The 6,069-nt window shown below is 49.9% G+C and overlaps 1 long non-coding RNA gene across 1 annotated transcript; it reads right to left on the bottom strand.

The window, feature by feature from the left end:
- Positions 1–4,851: 4,851 nt before the first annotated feature.
- On the bottom strand, positions 4,852–6,066 carry LOC119564012. Its single transcript, XR_005222888.1, has 2 exons — positions 5,980–6,066; positions 4,852–5,315 (listed from the first exon to the last, which is right to left on the bottom strand). It is a non-coding gene; the product is annotated as an uncharacterized LOC119564012 (long non-coding RNA).
- Positions 6,067–6,069: the final 3 nt, after the last annotated feature.

The raw sequence follows: 6,069 nt of genomic DNA, 5'->3' as shown, positions 1-6,069 counted from the left end.
TGCGTCAGTGGCATGGTTCAGTGTTAACAGCCTCTGCTTGAACCCTCCAGTTTGCTTTCTCCTGGCAAGGTCAGTCCATACACCTCATTAGCAATGGAAAAAAAATAACCCAGATGCGTCACCCAAAAGGTGATTGACTTAGTACCATGTGACATTTTGATTAAAAGGCTAGAATGATATAAAATTACTATGGCAGACATTACATGGGTTAAAACCTGGGTCACTGCTCGGTCTCAAAATGTAACTGTAAATGGGGAATAGTTAGCAGGTAGGTGTATTTCCAGTAGGGTCCCCCAGGTATCTGTTCTTGAACCTATGCCATTTAGCATTTGTATCAATGACAGACAAAAACAATCACTGATAAAGTTTGCAGATAATGCAAATTGGTGGTAAACATTGCAGAAGACAGGTGATTGTTTGAGAGTGATCTGGTTCACTTGGTAAAGTGGGCACAAGTAAGTAGTATATGCCTAAATGGTGTGCAGCTAGGAATAAAGGATATAGGACATGCTTATAGCATGGGGGACTCTATGCTAGGAGGCAGTGACTTTGAAAAAGATTTGGGGGTCATGGTGGCTAAGCTCCTACTGTGATGCTATGGCCAAAAGTGCTAATATGATCCTGGGATCCATAAACAGGAATCTCAAGTAGGGAGGGTATTTTATCTCTATATTTGGAACTGGTGGGACTGCTGCTGGTGTCCACAGCTGGTGACCAATTCTGTTGTCCATAGTTTAGGAAGGCTGTTGATAAATTGGAGACGGTTCAGAGAAGAGCCATAAGAATGACTACAGGATTAGAAAGCATGCATTCTGGTAACTCAGCTCTTTCTCTTTGTTAAGCTAAAAAGAGAGGCAAAGTTAAGAGGTGACTTGAATACAGTTTAAGAGGGGTGGCCAAACTTGCTGGCCTTCCGAGCTGCGTACAACACTCTTCAGAAGTTTGACAGCCAGGGCATACCTGCCGGGAGCCAAGGTTCAGGGCTTCAGCTCCACTCCTGTTGAAGCGCCAAGCCCCAGCAGCCGGAAGCACCAAGATCCCCCTCCGTGCTGGACAGAAGCCCCTCCACCAGCGCACTGCAAGGCAGAGGTCCTGAGCTCTCTCCTTTCTTCCCCCCTCCCCCAGTAGGTGGAGAATGGGGGCATGTGGGCGGCTTGCAAGCTGCACTTTTAACGGTAAAAGAGCTGCATGTGGCTTGCGTGCCACAGTTGGCTACCCCTGGTCTATTACGTTTCTAGATGGGGAACACATTTAAGAATAGGCTCTTCAGTTTAGCAGAGAAAGATATAATATGATCCAATGGCTGAAAGTTGAAGCTAGACCAATTCAGACTAGAAATAAGGTGTAAATTTTTAATGGTGAGAGTAAACCATTAGAACAATTTACCAAGGGTGGTGGTGGATTCTCCATCGTTGACCATTTTTAAATCAAAATTGATGGTTTTCTGAAAGATCTTGAGCAATTATTTTGGGTGATTTCTATGACCTGTTCTACAGGAGGTCAGGCTAGATGATCACAGTGGTCCCTTCTAGCCTTGGAGTCTCTGAAAATGAGACTGAACTAATGTTACTGCACCAATCTAGAGCATTTCTCAATGACCAGTCTGTGGGCCAGTGGTGGTCCCTGAGATCTCCCCGACGTAGTTTAGGAAGGCAGCAAGCTGGTCCCTGGTATCAAGAAGGTTGAAAAAAACTGCTTTAGAGCATACAGCAGCCAAATGGGTGTACAACAACTGATGGCCACCTTGGATCCTCAGGCCAACTGAGAAAATCGAGTTAATACCTAAATCTGACCGCAGCTAAAAACCAGGAAATACGATGGGATATTTTTATCCTGGTGGGAAGTAGCTTTATTTGTAGTGAATGGTGAAACATCTAATAATTTTTTACTGTATTGAAATTTATCTAATTTTTTCTAAACATGAGTAATGCTCTGTGGAAGTCTTGTTGATGTTAGGGGAAGCTGTGGTAAAGTCACATCTGCTTTTTAGGTAGCTGAGATACTCTTAAATCAGAAGATCTAGGATGGTTGTGACACAAGATTCATCAATGAAACCTATTTTGCAAAACAAAAATAATGAAAAACTAACCGCCCACTATGGATACTGAGCTGGATCTTTAGCCTAATTTTCACTGATAAGCTGGGCAGGTGTTGTGTAACTGGTAGGGAAAGATGGCACCTGCATGTTGTTGAAGGCACAGCAGGTAATGGTGTGATCAGGAAATTCCTGATCTCTTCAATGTTCTACGTGCAGGATGCAATTCGTGCTCCTTTACCCCCTGGTTGCTAAAATGGGTTTCTAATCTTAATATATATTAACTGAAAAAAAAACCCAAACCTTCTCCAGTAATGATCCCAACCCCTCCCATAACACAAATCCGTTGTGTTTAGGGCCTCTAGTATATCTATAAGGGGACAACAGATAAAACAATGTACATAAGACACTAATTTTGGAGTACTCTTTAAAAAGACATGCTGAAAGAATGTAAGGTTGATTTGCATTTTATCTGTTCAATGCCTTTAAGAGGAAAAGTTGTAATAGGGAGGCTAATGAAGACAAATGTGACTCAAGGAAAATTCTTTCACCACAGGCCCAAGATAAAATTGGGCAGTAGAATGAACCTCTCAATAACTGGGGAGATCCTGTATCTGCCAAATTAATGTAACGAAATAAACGGGACAGGAGGCAAGGGAGTAAACACAGCCGGGCGGTTTCTAATTGACACCACTATAAATCCAAAATAAATGAGGTGGTGGGGCTGAAGCCTGGGATTGTGCAATGTAAGGAGCTTTCTCAAAATTATTTCACTTCTTTCAGTGAAAATCACAGCTTCCATTCAAATAGAAATGTTATTTCCAGCCACTCCTCTTGCAGAGATTCCTTCAGCCCTGTCCCTTGGCTTAGAAAGTTATCACTAAACAAAGAACAGCAGTAAGACTTTCCTTTGTTAATGCTGCTTAAACTCTCTTCCTCCCTCCCTCCCTCCCTCCCTCCCTCCCCAGCCATGCCTCAGTTAGGGGTCAGGTTGTTGCATGATGAAGCATGGGCTTGTCTACACTTGAAATGCTACATGGGCACAGCTGCAATCTGCACCACTGTAGTGCTTCAGTGTATACGTACGCCAACAGCAGGAGTTCGTCTGTTGGGGTAGGTGATCCACTCCTCGAGAGTGATGGAAGAATTCTATTGCCTAAACTTTGTCTACATTGGGGTTTAGGTCGGCTTTACTTGGCTCAGGTGTGTGGATTTTTCATACCCCCAGAATGACATAGCAGGGTTGACCTAACTTTTTAGTGTAGACCAGGCCACGGTGTTTGTGACGTTCTGCTAGAGCCACGGCACTTTCTCTCTGCCTTTTGCATTTAACCTTTCCCTGCCTCTGTGCATCAAGGACTTTTTTCTCCACAGCAAGACCTCTGGCTTTCAGAGATCTTACCTGCCCGCCTATCCTTGATGTTTCTTTCTAGTTCCTGTACTCTTTTCTGTAGTGGTATCAGTGTGGGGCCTCAACTGCGGTCTAGGACATGGGTACATGGCTCCTTGTGTATAGCAGAGTTAGCTATCTGTTAGCATGGGGTGCCGTGGGAGGACAATAGGAAGTTTTCAGAGCTCATTACTATACACAGTATCTTAGCCAATGTAACTAGACTTTCAAGTTCACTCTCTTCCAGCCTGTTTTTTCCCTGATTTCTTACCTTTACTCACTTCTGACCTGTCCTCTTGGATATGTGTGACAGTGATGCCCCAAACCCATCTGTCTTATCCAGAGTCCAGCAAGGAGATGGGGGACCTGCTACCCCCATGATGCAGCTGCCTTAAAGGAAAGCGGGTAGAGTATGGCAGAGAGGGAATCAGGACTGGGTTGGGGAGGAGGGAGCGTGCCTGTTGCCATCTGACAGATGGAGCAGGCTTGTGCACACCCTGGGCTGGGAGTTACCTCAAAGCCAGTAGATGGAGTTGGACACTAGTGTTCCAGGGACCGAGGGAGGTGGTCTGAGGGGGACATAGCCGAGAGAAGTGAAGCAGGTTAGGGTAGCATACATCCCACCAGTGAAGTTTATGGTTTCCCACAAGGTCCATCTATGAGGTAGTACAAGGCGGGAGTGTCCCAAGGACTAAGCAGCTAGTGAGGAGTCTCAATGGGAAAGGCCTTGCCTCCTGCATGATCAGAATCAGACCGTGAGACGGTAGTTTTCTTGAAGTATGAACTGATAGTTTGTGTGCACGTGTGGGTGGGTAGGTGGAATCTCCTAAAGCAGGGGTTCTCAACCTTTTCCTTTTTGTGTGCACGTGTGGGTGGGTGGGTAGGTGGAATCTCCTACAGCAGGGGTTCTCAACCTTTTCCTTTCTGAACGCCCCCCCCCCCAACATACTACAAAAACGCCATGCTCCACTTGTGCCACAACTGCTCCTTTTCTGCATATAAAGCCCAGGGCTGGCGTTCAGGGGGAGCAAGCAGGGCAGTTACCCCTGCAATTGCCCCACTGTCACAGGGGGTTCCACAAAGCGAAGTTGCTCAGGCTTTGGCTTCAGCCCTGGCTGGCAGGGCTCGGGGCTTCAGCTTTCTGCCCAGGCCCCAGTGAGTCTAACAGTGGCTCGGCTTGATGAACCCCCTGAAACCTGTTCGTGGCCCCCCAGGGGACCCTGAACACCTGATTGAGAACTGCTGTCCTAGGGCAGCTGCAGAACGCCTTCTCAGAGGATTACTGTGCCCTGTGTTCCCTTAACAGGGAACCTTGATGAAAGAAAGAACAGGAAGTTCCATGAGCAAGGGGATCCTTTGGTCCCATTGCTCCCCCATCCTGCCCCTCCCCTCCCCTTCAGTGCACCATCAGACAGGAAGCCTGTGCAACGCTGCGCCCTATGCCAGGCATGGGAATGAGCACTCCTGCCTGGTCTCTGCATATTTATTTAGCAGAATGGCATCAGTTCGGTTGACAGGATGCTTCTATTTGGAGGTCACCAGATTTACCCTCAGGAGAGCTGGCTTCTACCTAGAGTGGTATCCAGGCAAGTACCTGGTACGTTTTTCCCTTCCACAAATTAACTTGTGTCCACTGAAGCATGTGCTGGGTTAGAGCTTCTGTGCTTTGCCTCCCAATGGCCGGACAGGCTGAAGGAAGCTGCTTCCATCTCGCTCACCAGAGGCATCTCCTGCTTCCCACCTAAGCACTTTCTGTCCCAGCCTCTGCCAGGATCCAGTGCCTCTCTGCCAGCAGCTCCGAGCTCCAGCCTCCTCCTCCAAGGCGCTTCACAGACACGGATGAGTTCAGCCCCTGGCCATGGGCGTCAGCATCACTTTGTAAACAGGGACCTGGGGATGGGGGCAGAGAGGTGAGTTAGAGGCAGAGTGAGGAAAGAACCCAGGAGTCCTGCCCCCACCCCCAGGCGTCGCTCCCCTGGCTGGGAAAGAAGCCAGGAGTCCTGCCCCCACCCTCAGGCGTCCCTCCCCTGGCTGGGAAAGAAGCCAGGAGTCCTGCCGCCCCACCCCATCCCTCACCCCGAGGCCACATTCCCCTGTCTGGGAAAGAACCCAGGAGTCCTGCCCCCCACCCCCAGGCCTCGCTCCCCTGGCAGGGAAAGAACCCAGGAGTCCTGCCCCCCACCCCCAGGCCTCGCTCCCCTGGCTAGGAAAGAACCCAGGAGTCCTGCCCCCCACCCCCAGGCCTCGCTCCCCTGGCAGGGAAAGAACCCAGGAGTCCTGCCCCCCACCCCCAGGCCTCGCTCCCCTGGCTAGGAAAGAACCCAGGAGTCCTGCCCCCCCACCCCCAGGCCTCGCTCCCCTGGCAGGGAAAGAACCCAAGAGTCCTGCCCCCCACCCCCAGGCCTCGCTCCCCTGGGGGGGGAAAGAACCCAGGAGTCCTGGCCCCCACCCCCAGGCCTCGCTCCCCTGACTGGGAAAGAACCCAGGAGTCCTGCCCCCCACCCCCAGGCCTCGCTCCCCTGGCTGGGAAAGAACCCAGGAGTCCTAGCCCCACTTCCGCTCTCGGCCCAGGGTCACTCGCAGGCCGACGGGAAAACCCCGGCGGTGACGGGCAGGGGCGGGGCCGATCCCCGGGGCGGGGCGA

The sequence above is a fragment of the Chelonia mydas genome, chromosome 22 (genome assembly GCF_015237465.2).
Source record: "Chelonia mydas isolate rCheMyd1 chromosome 22, rCheMyd1.pri.v2, whole genome shotgun sequence".
NCBI lineage: Eukaryota > Metazoa > Chordata > Testudines > Cheloniidae > Chelonia > Chelonia mydas.
Note: the sequence above shows the minus strand (reverse complement) of the source record. Positions and strands in the feature narration are given on the sequence as shown.